Here is a 21,044-nt window from a genome sequence, read left to right as displayed (position 1 = left end):
TCTCCCTGTTCCCTTCCCCTTCTCCCACATCCTCTCTCTCCTGTCTTTGTCTCTGATTTTCAGCCCTCTGTCCCTCTGGGACTAATAAATCTCCTCTGTGCTGAGAACTTGTTCTTGGGGGTCCTGAGCTGATGATACCTTTCTTTTCAACATCTACCTCACAACCCCTTCTCTCAAAGTTTAGGAATCGTTAGGAAGAGGGGACACAAAGAATATAAAAGCCAGAAGGGGTAGATGACTACAGAGAAGCAGAGCTTTCAGGACACAATAGGACAGCTGCACATGTCTGATCTGAGTGCTTTTGGTCATGGTGTTTGTCACAGCAACAGAAAAGCAGAACAGAATCAAGACTTCTGACATTTAGCCTGAAAGCGGTAAGGAGTCAGGACATGAAACGATATGTTTAAAAAAATATTGTGGTGCAGGGAATTTTGACTCTGAATGGTGCAAGTGGGTCCTCTGAGAGGGAAGGACTACAATTCAGGCCAGAAGGGATAAGGATTCAAATATGGCAGATGTGAAACTAAACCCAAGAGGCTTGCAAAAGGTAAGGAATGGCTAGTGGGCTGGACCTATCTTGTGTTGATTTTAGAATTCTGACTTAGGTGATTGATGGATGGTGGTCCTGAGTTCTGGCTGGTTTGGGGAGAAGCTGAAGATAACAGGAAGGGATGAAACATGGAAGCATTAAGAGCAGTGGACACAGTGACTCAGCACGAGGCCCACAAAGCTCACAGTAACCAGAGTACAGCCAAAGGGGCTCAATTACAAGCCTTATTCTGGTTCTGGGTACTTCATCAAGCTCCAAAGACCTTCATGATGACTGATGGATGCCTTCGTGTGTCTTCAACATTTCAGAATCCTCAGTGAGAAAAAAGATGAAAGTAGGAAAATGCCACCGCCAGCAGCCAACAAAATAAACCACTCAAGCCAAAGCACATGATACAAACAAAACAGAGTGTGTAGTCATTGGTTGGAACAGCTAGCTGAGTGTTTCTAGAAAAAAAAATCTACTATTTTTCTAGAAATTAAAAAGCAGGATTTGGGTGAGGGTGGGGAACGACTGTCAGATTTTGAAGGTAAGAGGGATGGATGCATGAGAAAAAGGAGGCCTTTGCAGGAGGGACACTGAAATGTAACGAGACAGTTAATAGAGAGAGAGAGGTTAATTTTAAAGCCATTTAAAGGGCTGGGCTGCTATGAGTGAGAACTTCCGCTCTTAGTATCCTCTGTGCTGTGGGTACCTGACAAAGCCCCTTGAACCTGCTTGGTTATAGGGTCAGCCTACGGCCTCCAAAGCCCCTTCCTCGACATGGCAGGCATTCTGTAAATGTTGGCTGTGTTACTCCACTTCCAAGTTGCAAAGGGCCATTTTATTTGGAAGGAGATCTCGCCATTGAAACAGGAGCACAAGCACTTAGGATAGAGCTCGTCAGTCACGGCGGGGACAGGCTTTCTAAATAAATCACCCTGCTAATTGTACTACATAGCAATCAGCCCAGCGTTGGGACCTGGTGTGATGGACACATTGAGCTTGTTCAACCAATTTATCAAGAACCAGAAAGCAATTGAGAAGCTCGGTTGGAAGAGATTGAAGGCTGCTGTGTGAACCCCACAGCCCAAGTTTCAAGGCAAATTGAGCTGAAATATCCATTTATGCTATCAGCAGTTTCTGGCATTAACAGTGGGCCAAGGAGAGACTTGTATTTTGAACCAAGGACAGAATTTGTTGCAAAGCTAGAGGGGTTTGGGTAAGTTTAACTGCTGTGGTCATTTGATTTTTAAAATATGCAGTTGTTCTTAATTTTCATTGCAAAACATTTTGTGGCTCTGCATGGGATTTGACCCCCATGCGGTCTAGAAAAAGACCCCATACGGTCTAACCCTACAGGGTAAATAGAGGCTGGCACAATGTAAAGAGACCTTGAGAAGGCCTTGTCCCCACAGTAGGGTGTGTGTGACCTCACTTGTGTGTTCTCATGAAGGACTGGAGTTACTGGCCCAGACTGACTAAAGCACAGGGTGAGGACTGAAGGAGACCATGGTGCTTTGGAAACATTAATCACCACACATCTGTCCTCGGGGATCCATTCTGTAAATGACTCGGTAATGTGTGGACGTGCTTTCTGAAACAATGTTTACAACCTATTAACTGAATCCTTAGAAAAGAGAAAGACTTGGTAGTCTTGCTTTTGTGAAGTTCATTCCTAGGTGAACCTTAAGTCCTTGAAACAGGAGGATTTTTCACTGTTGTTTGTTTGGGGTGTAAACATGGAAAACAAATGCCAATTCCATGGCACTGATGTGGGCTCTGCCTATTGCCAGTGTCTGGGGTGTGCCAAGAGAATCATGGGTATTGCCATCTCTTCCTAATGCTTTTTTCCCAGTTTGCCTTCATAGCATTTCAATGCTAGCTGGAAGGCACTGTACGCTCATCTAAAACACTAAGAACCAGGTTCCTAAAGCTACAGCCCAGTTGTGTGAAGGTTGAGCTCCACTAAATCATTTCTGCTAATCGTCTCTAGTTGGTCTATATCCAAGACTGCTGGCAGAAAAACCATCTCTCAATTTCTTTCCAAGTGTAAAGTAGGAAGGCTTCTCCAGCTCTCTTTGTGTAGCTTTCGTCTTTGAAGAAAGAGAGGTCTTAAACTGTGGTGTTTTATTTCTTCCTTCCTTTTTTTTTTTTTTTTTTTGTAGCAAAAGTTTCTCCTCCAAAGAAACCCAGGGGACTGCGGACACTGCAGGATGTCAGATGATGAGTAGAGTCCTTTTTGTGTTGTCAATTTATGCAATCAGTTTTTTAATAGATTTATTTGTCTTACTTAATATTTGTGATCTCTTGTCTTTTGTTTGTTTTTGTTTTTTTTTTCGAAATAGGGTTTCTCTGTGTAGCCTTGACTGTCCTGGACTCGCTTTGTAGACCAGGCGAGCCTCAAACTCATGGAGATCCACCTGCCTCTGCCTTCCCGAGTGCTGGGATTAAAGGTATGTGCCACCACCACCTGGCCTGAGTGCTTGTCTTTATGCATGTATATATAGCACATTCGTGGCTGGTACCCTTAGAGGTCAGACAAGGGCATTGATCCCCTGGAACATGAATTATGGATGGTTGTGAGATAGTACGTGCCACAGTATTTTGTATCCGTTCAGCCTACAAGGCAAATAACTGACACAGGGAGACCGAAACGTACTTTAAAGCTGCCAGCACTTCGTCGGGCAGAGTCTGAACTGATTCTAATCTACTCGTAAACTAAACAAACTACTCTAAACCTTATAACATACATATATTCCAAGCACTTGCCACTATGACCCATGGACTGGTCCTCGTTCAGTCCCCACCGTCCTCCTCCAACTGTCCAACTCCTGTCCCTTCCCAACCGTCAAACTTTCTCTTCTCCTCCAGGAAGTCCCACTTTCCACTTCCTGTCCTTCTACCCAGCTGATTGGCTAAACAGTGCTTTATTGATGGTTGATACATTCACTCAGCATTCCTCCACAGTACGTGAGTGTCAGATACCAAGCTTGGGTCCTCCACCAGAGCACAAGGGCCTTTAGCTTATGATGAGCCATCTCTCCATCCCTCTGGCATCAATTCTTACTAAGAATAACATCTCTCCATTGGTATTCAGGGATGAATTTAATAAACCCTCTAATGTTAAGGATAGCATTCTTAATTCGGGGATTTAAATTTTTTCATCCTACCTTCATAATTGGCAGCTGAAGTTAACGTTAAGTCTTTATTTCGAAAGTTCAGTGATCCTGAGACACCATGTCTGCCTCTGTTGTGGGAAGTACATGGTAAATTAACGCATTTTTAGAGGATTAGGCTCTTGAAGCATAAACCGATTGGATACTCAGTCTACAAAATTGCATGACTTAGAAGAACAAGGAAGATCAGGCCATAGGTCAGTGTACACCTGTGAAGGAGTTACACCTGTGACAGTGGAGAGGGGCTGTGGGTACTACTGGGGAAGGTTCAGTGACAACAAAACAATGAATTCAGAAGAACTGGGGGAAAATAGGGGAGACTACCCAAGAGAAGACCAGACCAAAGCTCTGGGTTGCTGAGTGCTGGGTCCTTGCTGACCTTCAGAGAGGTTGAACTTAACCTGCAGGTGACCAGACCATCTTCAGTTATTTAAAATGTCTACCCTTATCAGAAATATGATCTGTGTGCACAACACGAGCAGCTTCCCCATGCTCCTGCCGTCCTTCCTTCCCTGTCATGGTGGGCAGCAGACCCTAGAGCTGTAAGCCAAATGAACTCTGCCCCCCTTAGGTTACTTCGTCAGAGATGCTGCCACAGCAATGAGACTGGGGCTAGGTTCAGTTATGGAAATGAAGACCTGTATCATTCCCTTTTTTTAATTTGTAGAGATACTGTCATTTAAAAGAACTTTCAAAAATTTTGTGAGTTCCTGACCATTCCTGATGTTTGCTCTAAAATTTCCTTAAATATACCAATTGCTTTTTCATTTAGCAACCCATATGTGGCCATTCCATATGGAGGGAATGTCTGAGTGACTCTTTCCTGCGTTCTTGCTGGCTCTTGCTTGCAGTGTCTTGTTTCTTCCTGTGCCTAGCTACCTTTGAGCATGTGCTGCTTATGGCACGTGAGACAAAGCATTGCTGAGGATTCTCCGAGTCTGATACAACTAGGGCTCTTCTCTTAGGTGAAAGTTGGCATTTGCTACCCAGGAGGCACAGAGTCACATCAGTCTGGCGACACTAAGCTGCATTGATTCTGGGCAGCAATGCAACGCTGGGACCCGTGTGTGGGTTTCAAATACTCATGTGGCTATGGCCTCTCAGAATCGAGTTTCCCCTTTTTCCTCCTGCCTGGGCTTTGCTCTGGGTTAACCATTTTCCTGATGACTATGGGATGGGACTCAGTTCTTTATAGCTGAGCCTTTCGTGTTTCACTTTTACATGGCATTTGCTTGTGATGCTCTCCCTTTGAAGGGTCTTGGGATCTGACTTCACTCAGCTCACCCAGTGAATGCAGGGAGGCCACAGTTTAGTCCCACAGTCCAAATAGGCAACTGTACTTGGGACACAAATAGCTTCCGGTAAGTGGCTGCCTCCTTATGTTCTCTTAGTCTTGGTTTTGGCGTCACTGTGTCCTGGCTTATTAACTTTTTAAAAGAGATTAAAACATATTCAATAGTTTTAGTAATTTTCAGTGGAAGTGGAAGCGTTGGTGTGAATAAATTATCCAATCATAACTGGATACCAGAAGTCAGACCTGAGATGTGGGCAGGAAAATCCATGCTCACTGTACCTAGAGTTAGCCCAAGAAAAGTAAGTGGTCTGAAGTCAGAACTGGTGGGATAATACTGCCCCTTGTAAAACTTTTTCTAGGGTTGCACCAGAAGTGAATCCACACTGATAGATTTAGGCTAGTTTACTTATTTAGTTAGTTTTTTTTTCTTTCTCTCACTCCACAGCAGCCCTGGCTGGCCTGGAACTCTCACAGAGTTCTACTTGCCTCTGCCCCCAGAACGCTGAGATTGAAGGCATGCTGCACCACACCCAATGGGATAAGTCTCCTTATAAGGACAGTGGAGTTATGCAAGGTGAAGGGATGAGAAAAATCTAATGTATGTGTATTTCTGTAACTTACAAAAGAGAGAGCAGGTTCATAGAGAAGGAACCTGAGCAGCTCAGTGGGGAAAGATTGAAGGCTGCTGGGTGAACCTCAGAGACCAGGATTCAAGGCAACCTGAAGTCTTGTGAAGTGGGATGAAGGGACACAGACCCATTGGGTCTGTGGAACAAAGGGAGCTTTGACTTTTATAGGCTTTTTTGGGTAGGGGTAGAGTAGGCTTGGGTTTGGCAAGCACCATACCATGTGCCCTAGCCTAAGAGGCTAGTAAGAAGATATTGATGAAGATAGCTATAATTCATAGTGCTTTGGGGTCTGGCCAGTAGGCAGGAGGACAGGTTTGCAGCTGTGAAGGGGGACTATAAGGTCACATAGCATGCTTTATCAATTCTCTGTCCCAAAGAGTGAAACAGCAGAGAGGGGGTGTGCTCTAACTACAGGGGCAGAGAGTGAGGCACCTGTGACTGTGATCCAACAGCCATTCACAATAATTAATTTTTCCTTAAGAAATCTGGGTCTTTGATTTTAAACAGAACCTAAAGCATGAACAGGAAATAAATAGCTAAACAAACAAACAAACAACAACTGAGATTCATAATTACATTTTGAAATTTCACTAAAATAAAGACTTCTTTACTTTGGATTTTGCCATTAGGATAGAACATAGCTCTGTCATTAATTTTGTATGTTTCTGTTATGAGCTTAATTGAATTAGTTTTACTGAACCCTATGAAAGGATGTGAGACCAACTTTCTGTTATGAAATGCGTGTCTCTCAGAAGTGATCTTGCCTACAAAAATGCAATTCCTAAAGGGGCGGGATTATCTGTCCATTTTATTCACTATCACATTTTCTAGGCCAGAGTATGGTGGGCGGTGGCTGGATAACTATGAACTGAATGCATACAGCAGTTGGAATAAAGACCTTTCAGGGAGTTCACCTGAGCTGAGGCTGGCCAGTTAAGTAGGATATAGCAGTGTCTTCAGGATGGCTTTGAAGGTTGGTGGGTAGTCAGGCATTGTTCATTAGGATGCTGTCCTAGTTAACTATGCCAACCTGAGAGAGCCCAGAGTTAGTCAACCAAGAGGAAATCCAAGAGGTAGGTGGTCCTGAGATATGTAAAAATGTTAGCTAAGTGTGAGCCTGAGAGCAAGCAAGCCAGCGAACAGTGCTCCGCCGTGGCTTCTGCTTCAGGTTCCTGCTTGAGTTCCTGCCCTGACTTCTTTCAATCATGATCCCCTGTATGATGAAATTAACCCTTTCCTCCCTCCCCTCAGCTGCTTTTGCTTAGGGCACTTTATCAGAGTGACACAAAGGAAACCAGAACAGAAGCCTTGAAGTGGGACAGAGGGTGATTTGTTTATTTATTTATATTTGTTTATTTTGTAAAGATTTATTTATTATTTATATAGTATTCTGCCCACACGTGTGTCTGTTTGCCAGAAGAGAACACCAGATCCCATTGTGGCTGGTTGTGAGCCACCATGTGGTTGCTAGGAATCGAACCCATGACCTTTGGAAGAACAGATAGTGCTCTTAACCTCTGAGCCATCTCTCCAGCCCTAGAGGATGTTTTAAAAACATACCTAGACATTAACTTGTAGACGTATGCTTGAGTTCAACCCAAAGAAGCTAATGCCACTGCAAGAATGTATCATGCCATACCTGCCACAGGGAGCAAGCCACAGTGTCAGGTGGCAGGAAGAAGCCTTAGTGGGAAACTGTGATGGGTGTGAGAAGCAAGCAATTTGGTTACTGAGCAATGGGCTTGGGGCTCTGGATGGCCTCCAGCCTGCTCTCTGAGCCCAAGTGGTTTAGAGCAGAGAGAATACTGGCTTGATGAGGGAGAGGTAGGGTGGGTGGAGGTCTGGGGATGGAGATTGGATCCACTGGTTTGCACAGTGAAAGGTTTGCTTAAAACCCAAATGAGCCCTTAGGTTTCTTGGCTGCTACCCCAGTCAGCTTTATGATTAAAGACAGCAGTGGATTATATAAAGGACATCTTGGTTATGGCAGCACATTGACAGAAGTAATCCTAGTTGCCAGAACCAGATCAAGGCCGTCAGACTAATATGGCATCTGTTCTCTAGTGTGCTCAGGCTTGCATATGTGTGGTAGTTTGAATAAGTATGGCTCCCATACACTCATGTGTTTGAATGCTTGCCTCAAAGGAAGTGGCACTATTAGGAGGTGTGGCCTCATTGGAGTAGGTATAGTACTGGAGGAAGTGTGCCACTGTAGGGGTGGGCTTTGAGGTATGATGTATGCTCAAGCTACACCTAGGGTAGTAGACAGTCTCCTCCTTGCTGTCTTTGGATCACGATGTAGAATTCTCAGCTCCGCCTCCAGCATCATGTCTGCCTGCATGCTGCCATGCTTCCCGCCATGATGATAATGGACTAAACCCCTGAAACTGTCAGCCAGCCCCAGTTAAATGTTGTCCTTTTAAGAGTTGTCATGGTCATGGTGTCTCTTCACAGCAATAAAGCTCTAATGGACAATATGGTAACATACTCAAAGGAGTTCTAGAAAAAAGAACATAGTTTTCCTTTGGGCAGATTTAATCCTAAAAAGCCACAATCCTGAAAGGCAAAATCTACAAAGATAAGAATCCCCAAATATCTTTAGAAAAATCTCAATCCTGGATAATTAAAAGCATTAGTGTTGAAATCCTGACACTAAAATTCTTTCAATATTTTTGTGGCCTTGACTGTAATTCTCATTGGGGGAAAATACCATATAAGGGAGATATAAAGGGTGATTTTGGGGACAAGGTTAATGCATTTTTGATAGGATAGTTGTGGCTATGACTATTCAATTTTCATAGCTCTGCTCCCTCACTCCTTCATATAGAACACCCTGCTTGCCTCAAAACAAAACAACACTTTACCAGACAATGAAAGTAATAATAATAATTAAAAAAAAACTCAAAACATCACAATGGCATTTAAATTTTTTTTAATTTTTAATTTTTTGTGTATGAGTGTATGTCTTTGTCTGGGTTTATGCATTTGAGTGCCAATACATTCTTTTTGTCATTTTATGATGTTTTAGAAATAAAATTAAAAAATGTAAACAAAGTGGGGCAAGGGAGAAGTCTTTATCAAGAAAAAAAAAATAATAATAAAAGCGCCCATGGTGTAAACTTGATGACATGGATTTGGATCCCTGGCCCCCATATCAAAAGCTGGTGCAGAGGTCTGTAGCCCCAGAGCTGAGGAGGTGGAGACAGCAGATGAGTCAGGACAGATCCCTGTGCAACTAGCCTCACTGACTCAGAGAGCTCCAGGCTCAGCAAGAGACCCTGTCTCAAAAATAAGGTGGGGAGCAGCTGAGGGTGACACCAGATGTTTACCTATGGCTTCCATACTCACTCACTGCTGTATACACCTGTGCACACACCATGCAAACATACACACACACCATACATATAAACAATACTGCATATGCACATAGTGAAAAGGATGAATTTGGCGTTATTTTTTTCTATAATTGTATTTTTGGGATTTTGATCTTTTTAGGTTTTAACATCTAGGATTATGGTGTTTGGAATTCTGTCATTCAGAATTATGGACCAAACTTCATTTTCTTCTAAGAGTCAGAGTTCTCCAAGATTCAGCACCTACACTAACCATCCTCCATTTTGAATATATCACCCATCATTTGAACTTACAGTTCTTAACATCATTGTGAGCCCACACGGAGCAGCATAGTGTAAGCACCACGTCTGCCCCTGCAGGAGCAGCGCTGGCCAATGTCCCTGTTCTCAGGCCCCATCCTCCCACAGGAGCCAGCCCCGGCTTTGGCTTTTCCAGTAGCTGTTACTGTATCTGAGAAGGTGTCTTTTAAAATCCTTTGTTATTTACTTACCATAGGAAAAGAAATGGGGAGAAGCCAGTATGTATTGAGTGCTTTCCATAGGCTAGGCCTTTGAACCATGCATTACTTTTTAAAATTATTTATTAAAATAATAAGTTTTTAGAAGTCTACTTCACTTATTTTTAAAAGTTTATCTTACAGGCCTTTACTTTTAGCTGAGCTAAGTAAAGAACATTACATTTAATTGATTTAGAATCAGGGTCTCTTGTATCTCAAGTTAACCCAGAACTTTGCCTTCATCTCTTCTATCTCGTCTATATGGTGCTGGTGATCAAACTCAGGGTGAGATGCATGCTGGGTAAGCGCATTACCAACTGAGCTACATCCCAAGCCCAGAGTCTGTAAGATAAGGAAGGTGCCTCAGAGCAGGATAAGCACGTTAAGCAGCCCTCCCTCTGACCTATCCTGTATAGTTCACCTGCTAAAGTCTCCCAGGCGTGAAGAGGCTTGCAGATTGGGATTGGGATTGGGATAACGCCAGGTTAAACCAACTAAACTGAAATGTTTAGTCAAAGTCCAACCCCTAGCAAGTCCAGTGAAAAGAGATGAGAAAGCTGGCAGAGAGGGCAACTTTCCCTGAACCGCCAGTGACTCAGAATTGTTATTCAGGAGCAAAAATAATGAGTTTTAAAACACTGAGATAATGTGAGTAATGTTTCTAGTGAATCATTAAAGAGAGAGAGAGGAAAAAAAAACCCTAAAATTCAAAATTACTATCTATGCTCTAATTGTAATGACAGGAAAATAGGTATTCACTTAAACTGGAAGTGGGAGGAAACATGAAATAATGAAAATGGATGTTTGTTTGTGAAATGGTGAACTCGGGTTGGGGCATGTGGCTTTACACAAGGGAGTTCGAAGTGTCTGGCAGTGCAGAACCACTCAGGGTGTCCCTACGGGCTCCTGAACAACAGCTGGCACATAGACTAGGTCATCCTATCAGAGGAGGACGGCTCGGTCATCATCAGGTTTTTGACCCAACTGGGACCTCATGTGCATGAGGATGGACAAAGTTCTGTACAGCATTGCCAACGAGAAGCTGAAGATAATGGGAGATCCTTCTCATCTTGTGTGAGCCAGCTCTGTTTGCATCACCCAGGTGTCACTAGCCCTCTGTGGCACCCTTTCTGATTCTTTGTGGTCTGACAGGCTTCTATCTGCTGCCAACATGAACATATGCTGCATTTGGCCAGATGACCTGATGAACCTGCAGCAAACACTTTGACCTCCTGCCTTCCTGAGAACTACCACATGAAATACTATTTCTGTCATGGCCTCTCTTGCCCCCGGCCCTCCTACACTGCCATGGATGGTGATTGGAAGATAGTTGGTTATGTTCTGGCCAAAAGGAAAGACGATCCTGCTGCTGTTCCTCACTGGCTCCCACTGGTGCCTCAGCTTGGCCCAGACACTGATGGATCAGGCTTCACAGCCCATGATGGAGAATTTCAGCACTAAGTACGTTCTCCTGCATTTTAGGAAGAGCAACCGAACAGCCTTGCACCTTTACGCCAACACTTTGAGGTTAGTGAGGTAGAAGCCCTGTAGTAGGGGCATGGGGAAGATGCATATGCTATGAAGTGTGGTCTCTCACAGGCAACAGCTGAGCTGAGGTGGGGGTAGATGCTGAAGGTGGCAGATTGTTGGGTCTGGGTTCCAGGGAAAACAAGGAGACTCAGGACAGCACACTTCTTGGTTCTGATGAGCCTGTCATGAGAAGAGCCTGGCTGTCACTATTGGTAGTGACAGCAAAGACAGCACTGATTCCAAGACAGCCCACAGGGCTGTATTCTCCCACCTTCTTGAACAATACAGGCCCTTCTATTTTAGCCACGTGTTTCTTGTGAACCCTGCTATGCTCTGCAGTACCCACTCTCGGGTCATCTCACACTGACCTGGATGGTTCTTGTTTTCAAGGCACACCAGAAACCACCTGCATAACACCCTGTGACCACGAAGGCATGCATGCACACAGAACCTGTTGTACAGGAGTCAATGGAGCTTGAGAAACCGCCGTGGTGGCACCTTCCTTGGCTGCGACTGCGCTGCGTTGCATTCTGTTTGCAGTTGTCCTGCAATGATTACATATATTCTGCAGATTTTCATCTAGGATGCCAAACAGGAAGTGAGGACAAGCCAGGAAGCTCTCCAGTTTTCAGCGTTTGCCGTTATTTGTCTGGGTCTTTATTCTTGGAGGGCTCAGGGCCATCAAGTTAGTCCTCAGGGCCTCCGCCTCAGCCTGGTGGAAGTTAATTACTTTCGCTTCCTCTGACGATTGCTCCCGCCCTGCCCTCCCTCTTTCTGAAGAAGAATGCCTCCTTTTCCTGCTGGGAGAAAGTAATGGCTATTGGACTTCCACACAAGCAGAATTTGTAGCTATTAGCAAAGGACAAGCAGAAATGAAGTTGCAATCTTTAACCCGAAAACTAAAAATATACAAAAGGGAAAAAAGTGGGGAACTCACCAAAGCCTGTAAAAAAAAAAAAAAAATTGCTACTTATTATGTTATTAGCATCATAATAAAGTAAATAAAGAAATGTCACCTGAGAATTTGATTGTCCTTTCCTTTTCATTAAAAACAAGGAGAGCCCAGGGGAGGATGCTCGAATCTCACTCAGGAGGGGAAATAGAACAGGCAGAAGAAGTGGATGAAGAGAGGGAATAGGTTAGGAGAGGGTGCAGAGGGAAATGAGGATGGGGATCAGAGGTGGGGAGAATGTGGACGTGGGGGGTGTCAAAGGGTTTGGAGAGAGAAGACAAACTGAGGGTGGGGGCATCATTGGGACAAGCTGGAGACCTATGAAGGGGCAGGCTTCTGGGAGGATAGTCTTCTGCCTAAGACTCCTAGTAGCTGGGGTCATGGAGACTGAAGAGGCCAGACAGAACTTCTAGTGGAGGGAGTGGAACACCAACCCACCCACAACAACTTTGACTCCAAATTTACCCTGACTACAAGATGCGTAGGAAATAAAGTTAGAGCAGAGATGGAGAGCATGTCCAACCAATGCCTGGCCCAACCTGAGACCTACCCCATGGGAGATAGCTAACTCCTGACACTATTAATGATACGCTGCTATGCTTGCAGACAGGGGTCTAGCATAGTTGTTCTCTGAGAGGCTCCTCCTAGCAGTATATTGAAACAGATGCTGAGACTCATTGCCACACATTAGGTGGAACATGGGGAACCTGGTGGAAAAGTGGAGGGAAGGCTAGAAGAACCTGGAGAGGACAGGATCATAAAAAGACCACCAGTGTCAACAATCCAAGGCCTAGGGGGGCATACAGAGATTGAAGCACCAGTCAAGGACCATGCATGGAGTGGACCTAGGCCTTCTACACATACATAGCCAAAGGGCAGTTTAGTCTTCATGTGGGTCCCCTAATAAGAGGAATGGGGCTGTCTCTGACATGGACTCTGTAAGCTACTTTTGATCACTTCCCTCTGGTAGGGCTTATTTGTCTGGCCTCAGTGGAAGAGGATGTTCTCAGTCCTGATGTGACTTAATGTGCTGGGATGTGGTCCTGGTGGTGGGGCTCCCCTTTTCCGAGGAGTAGGGAACAGAGAAAGAGAGAGGGAAGATGGGACCAGAAGGAAAGGAGGGAGCGGGCTATAATCATGATATAAAGTGAATAAATAAATTTTAAAAAGGAAAAGAAAAAAAAACCCAAACTCTAGAGAAAACCGTATTTTCTCATTTGCTGGGAACCTATAGGCCACACCAGCCAGAGAAGTAGGTAGGCTGAACACAGACTTCCACTTCTCCCCACCCACCCCAGTTTCACTCCCAGCTCTATAGTAGACTATCTGCTGCTGTCTCTCCCCTCATCTCCAGCAGCTCACACAGCTTTCCTTTTCCATACTCATGCCCTTATCCCAGCCTCCATCTCTATCAGGAATTCCCTGGGAATCTGCAGGCCACACAGACTAGGAAAGCAGCTGGGCTAATTGCAGATCTTCACATCTCCACTCCCCCCATCTCCTCCAAATCCAATCCCCTGTCTTACTCCAGCTCTGTAGTGGGCCTCCTGCTGAGGTCTCCCCATCACTTCTCTTCCCATCTCAAATAGATCACATAGATCTCTTCTAACCCCTCATCACACTCATTTCATTGTCCCAGCCCCCAACTCCAGCATGCATTCCCTGGGATCCAGCCCCCCAGCCAGGCCTGCCAGAGAAGTAAGTAGGCCAGGGAAGCAGGTAGGTGAGCTTAGATCCTCATTCTCCCTCCTCTCCTCCAAATCCAACTCCTCAGTGTCATTTTCAGCTCTGTAGCAGACTACCTATTTATGGCCTATTCTTACTTTCTGCCCCATACCCAAGAGACCAAGCAGATTCTGACACCTCACTTTTCTCACTCTTAAGAACCCCTCAGTAGCCCCCTTCTTCATTCCTAAGTGTCTATGCTTAATATAAAGAAACACATTTTACCCAGAACCCCCAGTAGCCATATCATTCAGGATTCCAGAAGAATTTCCTACTAGTCAATTTTTCTATAGCCACCACATACCCTCTTAAGACCCAGAGAGGGCAATAGAAACCAAGGAACAAAACAGTCACCCAACAAAGACAAGTCTAGATATCAACACCTAGAATTATAGCCACCTATAACCCATGTTCTTAGATGCCAGCATAAAAAACACAATCAGTAACAGCCGGGACAATAATATGTCTCCTCTAGATCCCAGCAACCTTACTACAGTAGGCCCTGGGAAGTGCAATATAGGTGCAACATAAAACAAAGATCTTAAAATAGCCTTTATGTGTATGACAGAGGCCCTTAAAGAGGAAGTCAATACTTCTGTGGTGGTTTGATTAAGAGTGGCTCCTGTAGGGTGATATATTTGAATGTGTAGTCATCAGAGAGTGGCACTGCTTGGGAAGGATTCGGCTGTGTGGCCTTGTTGGGGAAGTGTTTCAAAGGCTCAAGCCCAGACGTTCTTTCTTCCTGGGGCCTCCAGATCCAGTTGTAGAAATCTCAGCTACCTTGTCTGCCTGCATGCTGCCATGCTTCCCACCATGAGGATAATGGACTAAACCTCTGAAATTGTAAGCAAGTTTGACTTAAATGCTGTGTTTAATAAGAATTGTCATGGCCTCTTCACAGCAATAAAACAGTGACCAAGATAAAAATCCCTTAAAGAAATCTATGAAAACATAAACATGCAGTTGAAGGAAATGAATAAAACAGTTCAGGACCTCAAAATGTAAATATAATCAATAAAGAAAACCCAAACAAAGAGAAATCTGGAAATGAAACATTTAGGAACTTGAACAGGAAACTTAGAAACAAGCTTCACCAATGGAATATAAGAGATGGAAAAGAGAATTTCAAACACTGAAACATGATAGAAGGACTGGATATGCCAGTCAAATAACATGTTAAGCCTAAAAAGTCCTAGGTTTAAAGTATTCAGGAAATCTAGGACATGATTAAAAGACCAAATCTAAAAACAATCAGAATGGAGGAGGGAGAAGAAACTCAGGTCAAAGGCAGAGAAAATATTTTAAATAAAATCATTGAAGAAAATTTCTCTAATTTAAAGGAGATAACTATCAAGGTACAAAAAGCTTATAGAACACCAAATAGACTTACCCAGAAAAGAAATTCTCTTTAGTATATAATAATCAAAACAATAAACACACAGAACAAAGAAATAATATTATAAGCTACAAGGGGAAAAGACCAAATAACATATAAAGGCACACCTATCAGAATAATATCTGACTTCTCAGTGGAGACAATAAAAGCCAGAAGGGCCTGGATAGATGTTCTATAAACCCTAAGACACCATAGATGCCCACCCACACTACTATACTCAGAAAAACTTTCAATCACAATAAATGGAGAAAAAAAAAAAAAAAACCCAGGAGAAAAACTCCATTCCATAATATTCCAAATTTAAGCTGTATTTATCTACAAATCCAGTCCTACAGCAGGCAGTAGGAGAAATCTTCAACCTCAAGAGGTTAATCATACTCAAGAAGCCAATCAAAAGAGGGAAAACACACACACACACACACACACACACACACACACACACACACACACACACACACACTCCACCACCACCAGAACGACAACAGAGTAGCAATTACCAACAAAGACTGCTCATTGTTAACTTTCAACATCAATAGTTTCAGTTGCCCTCTCCCCAAAATGATACTTAGTAACAAAATGTGTATGAAAACAGAATTCATCATTCTGCTGTGTCCAAGAAACATATCTTAACATCAAGGATAGACATCTATTCCAGATAAAAGGCTAAAAAAAGATATTTTAAGCAAATGGATCCAAGAAGCAAGCCGGAGTAAATATTTGACAAAATAGACTTCAAACCAAACCTAATCAGAAGAGATAGGGAACGACACCACATACTTACCAAGGGAAAATAAACCACCAAAAGGAGGACCTTGCAATTCTTAACATTTATGCACCAAATACAGGGCACCCAATTTCATTAAAGAAACACTATAAAAGCCAACCTCACATATTGACCCTCACTCACTGATAGCGGGAGACTTTAGTTCTGACTCTTGCCAATAGACAGGTCATCCAGAAAAAATCTCATCAGAGAAATGCTGGGGATAACTGATGTCATAATCCAAATGGACCTAACAGATATTTACAGAACTTTATATCCAAACACAAAAGAACATACCTTCTTCTCAAAAGCTCATGGAACTTTCTCCAAAATTGACCACTGACTTGGATACAAAGCAAATCTCAACATATATAAGAAAACTGAAATAACACCCTATATCCTATCTGACCATGATGGATTAAAGCTGCATATCAATAATAAAGGAAATGACAGAAAGCTCTTAAATGCATAGAAGCTGAACAGCTCACTAATGAATGAAAATGTGTCAAGACAAAACTTAAAGACTTTCTAGAATTGAATGAAAATGAAAACTCAATGTATTCAAACCTTATGGGACACAATGAAAATCTAAAAGGCAAGTTCATAGCCTTAGTGTCTACATCAAAAGATTCAAGGGATCTCATACTAGTAACTTAATAGCACACCTGAAAGCTCTAGGACAAAAAGAAGATATTCCACTCAAAAGGAGTAAATGTCAAAAAAAATAAACTCAGGGCTGAAATCAATAAAATAGAAACAAACAATTAAAAAATAAAACAAAGAATTAATGAAACAAAAAGTTGGGTTTTTTTAAAATAAGAAAATCAATAAGATCAACAAACCCTTATAAATTAACTAAAAGATGGAGAGAGAGAGAGAGAGAGAGAGAGAGAGAGAGGCTATCCAGATGAATACAATTAGAATTGAAAAGAGGATATTAACAATAGACACTGAGGAAATCCAGAGACTCATAATGACATACTTTAAAATCCCATACTCCACAAAATTGGAAAATCTAGAAGAAATGGATGATTTTCTTAATTTAGCATCTACCAAGATTAAATCAAAATAAGAAAAACAATTTAAACAGACCTACAACTCCTAGTGAAAGAGAAGCAGCAATTAAACGACCCCTAACAAAAACAACAAAAAGCTCAGGGACAGACAGTTGTAGTGCAGAATTCTACCAGACTTCAAAGAAGAGTTAGTGCCAATACTCAGATTCACAAAATAGAAACAGAAGGATCATCGACTGATTTGTTTTATGAGGCGACAGTTACCCTGAGACTCAAATATTGAGTAAAGACTTGTCAGAATGCAGTGCAGAAAGAAGTCTATGTGAGGAGACTTCTGAGTGCTTGTGAGAAAGATCCAAGTAAATAAGACAAGAGTCTTGTGACCTCAAAATTTTTTCGGAACAGGGTATCGTTCTTGGAATGTCTTTGTGTTCCTCCCAGGTATGGCAGGTGAGAGTGAGTTTACTTGACTATTCATTGCAGTTGACTATTGTTATTTGTTTATATGCCCCTATGGAAACATACGTATTTGCCATGTACAGCTTGTCATTGTGATTACATACAGCTTGAACTCATGAGAACTTTACTCAACTGACCTTTCTTAACCTTTAGAGTATAAATTGTCTGAAGCTCTGAATAAAGTTGGTTATTGCATGAGACTTTAGTCTGCCTCAGTTTTAGGCTCCATTCTTCCTTTAGAGTGGTAAACAAAGACCCAACAAAGAACATTACCGATCAATTTCCCTTATGAACACAGTTGCAAAAAAAAACTCAATGAATAATTGCAAATCCACCATGATCAAGTAGGTTTCAACCTTGATATGCAGAGATTGCTCAGCATACATAAATAGTCAACTGCAATACATAAATTGACAAACATTATCCACCTTACAAAGAAACTGAAAGAAAAAAACCATATAATCATCTTATTAGATACATAAAAGGCCCTTGACAAAACCCAACATTCTTCACAAAAAGATCCTGGAGAGATTAAGGATATAAGGAACACACCTAAATGTAATAAAGGCAGTTGACAGCAAGCCTACAAACAACCTCAACTTAAATGGAGAGAAACTCAAAAAATTTCTACTAAAATCAAGAACAAGGCAAGGGTGTCCACTTTCTCCATACCTATTCAATATAGCACTTGAAGTCTTGGCTAGAGAAAGATGGCAACTGAAGGACTCAAGGGGGATACAGATCGGAAAGAAAGAAGTCAAAGTATCATTATTTGTAGATGATATAGCATACATAAGTGAGCAGAAAGACTCTACCCCGAAATTCTTACAGCTGAAAAACACTTTCATCAAAGTAGCAAGATATGAAATTAATTCATAAAACTTCATAGCCTTCCTATATACAAATGACAAACAGATGAGAAAAAAAATCAGAGAAATAATACCTTTTACAATAGTCTCAAAAATATAAAATACCTTGGGCCTACTTTAACAAAGCAAATGAAAAAGGTTAAGAAGGAAGAAATTGAGGAAGATGCTCATGGATTGGTAGAATTAACATAGCGAAAATAGATGTCCTATCTGTGTTAGAAACAAGGACATTTTTCTCAGTGACTGTTCAGGCAGAAAACTGTCTCTGTCATCTTTTCATTTGGAGAGCTGCTAACCTGCACTCCCTGTATACTCAGGTAATATTCTCATGTCTCTGATGGGGTTGAACACCAGATAGTTTAGTTTTACAATTAAGCTTAGTTGTTTAGGGGTTAAGATGTTTTTAGGTCTAGATAGATGTTTTAAGTTGATAGTGATGAGATATGATACATATTGATTTACATCCAGAATTTTAGAGGCACCAAATAGAAAAGGTGTTTTCTTCAAGGCTTCCGAATATAAATAGCCAAAACCCTATGAATGTAACATTTATATAATTCCTGATTGCTTCATGGTTCTTCTTGCTATAGGTAGTTTATTTTATATATATGTGTAATAATATAAATGTATATGTAAAAAATTAAAAACACATTAAAAAAAAGAAAATGGATGTCCCACTAAAAGCAATCTACAGATCCAGTGCAATCCCCATACAAATTCTAATACAATTCTTCACAGATCTTGAAATAAAAAATTTTAGTTTTTTACGGAAACAAAAAAAAACCCAGGATAACTATTTTCATCCCTGACCTCAAATCTCATTACAGAGCTATAATAATAAAAAGCAACATGGCACTGACACAACCTAGGCAAACTGATCAATGGAATCAAATAGAAGACATAGACATAAATCCATATACCAGACATCTGAGTTTTGATTTTAAAAAGCCAGAAATATACAATGGAAAAAAAAAAAAAAAAAAAAAAGCATTTTCAACAAATGGTTCTTGTCCAGCTGGATGTCTGCATGTAGAAAAATCCAAATGAATTCAGATTTATCACCCTGCACAACACTCAACACCAAATGCATCAAAGACGCCAATGTAAAAGTAGGTACACTGAACCGATAGAAGAAAAAAGGGGGGGGGGTATACTTTGCCTCATTGACACAAGAAAAGACTTTCTGATCAGAGCACCATTAGCACAGGCACAAAAATCAACAAGTAATAAATGGGACCTCATGAAATTGGAAGGCTCCTGTAAGGCAAAAAGCACCGTCATTAGAACAAAGAGGCAACCTACAGAATGAGAAATACTTTTTTTTTTTTTTTTTTACCAACTACACATTTGATTGAAGGTTAATATCTAAAATATATAAAAAGTTAAAAAATGCTAGATATCAAGAAAACAGATAACCCTATTAAAAATGGGATATAGAATGCATAACCAAGCTATAATTCTTAGGACCACAGAGGTTGCTGAGTGGTGGTGATGCATGCCTTTAATCCCACCACTTGGGAGGCAGAGGCAGGTGAGACTCTGAGTTAAAGGTCAGCCTGGTCTACAGAGTGTGTCCAGGACAGCCAGGGCTACACAGAGAAACCCTGTCTCAGAAAACAAACAAACAAACAAACAACCCCACTGAGGTTATGTATAGAATAAAGGTCTAGCAGGGACAGATGTCGCTATGAAAGACAAAATACATAGGTGTTGATGGGAAAGGGCTGGAATGAAAGAATCGAATGTGGAGGAGAGGGAAGGGGAGACTAGGGAGAGAATATGGGAGGAGACAGTTAAAACTAAGGGGCATTTGAGGGATAGTATGGAAATCGAATACAGTAGAAGCTTCGGGGACACACACAGACACACACAGACACACAGACACACAGACACACAGACACACACACACACACACACACACACTGGCTATCTAAATGAAATCACCAAATAATGAAGGAAGCAGAGACCCGGCTGGACATTTCTTGTCATTAAGTGAAACTTCCAGTACTCAGATTGGGGTTATATTTAATTGAGCTGTTGGCCAAAGGAGTCCCACGGGTATCCCCAACAAGCCAGCCTGTTGCCAAGGCTATAGATTGCTTTCTACAAACTGACAGCAAGGCTCTATTGCTGCGGACAACACTTATATAACTCATTAACTATGGAGGAGTCAAGCTGGTGCTTACTTAGAGCTTGACGTCTATGGGCTGTTGTTCTCGCTGTCAGAAGGTACTCTGCATGGTACCGGCCCAGGAATGTAAACATCAACCCAACTACAAACCCTTCGTTCTACAGTGGAATCCTGCTTGCAAGATATGCTACTGTAATAGTGACACAAAACTTGAGTTAATATCTGATTTGACTTAAAGCCCATTGCACAAAATGGAATCCATACCAGATGCTGCTTAGGTCACCAAGAACTTGAAACCAGATAGCCAAGGAACATAGGGTAAAACCAACTACTGTTGATCTACGAAAGGAATGTAGCAATAAATTCACTCCTAGTGACGTTCTCTAGACTCGTAGATCATTGCCTTTTCATCACCAGAGAAGCTTCTTCCTTCAGCATATGAGGACAAGTACAGAGACCCAAAGCTAGACACTACACTGAGGGTAAGAACCTTGGAACATTCAGTCCAGAACTAGGTGTCTACATCATATCGGTCCCCTCAGGGCTCAGGGAGCCCTGCAGAAGAGCAGGTGGAGGGAATCTAAGAGCCAGAGAGGACAGAGACCTTCTAAATTGGACCAATGCACTTATGAACTCAGAGACTGAGGCAGCAAACATAGAGACTGTATAGGCCTGTGCCAAATGAGGGCCTAGAGCTAAGAGGAGAAGTGGACACATATTCC

At 42.1% G+C, this 21,044-nt stretch overlaps 1 protein-coding gene and 1 pseudogene across 1 annotated transcript in view; one reads left to right on the top strand and one right to left on the bottom strand.

Moving 5' to 3' along the window:
• Schip1 (schwannomin interacting protein 1) overlaps positions 1-21,044 on the bottom strand; it is a 769,225-nt gene that overhangs the window by 193,994 nt on the left and 554,187 nt on the right. The window lies entirely within an intron of this gene.
• LOC127199589 (N-alpha-acetyltransferase 11-like) lies at positions 10,653-11,331 on the top strand (annotated as a pseudogene).

This window comes from Acomys russatus, chromosome 15 (genome assembly GCF_903995435.1).
Source record: "Acomys russatus chromosome 15, mAcoRus1.1, whole genome shotgun sequence".
NCBI classification, from domain to species: Eukaryota; Metazoa; Chordata; class Mammalia; order Rodentia; family Muridae; genus Acomys; species Acomys russatus.
The sequence above is the reverse complement of the archived record's forward strand: the minus strand, read 5'-3'. Positions and strand labels throughout refer to the sequence as shown.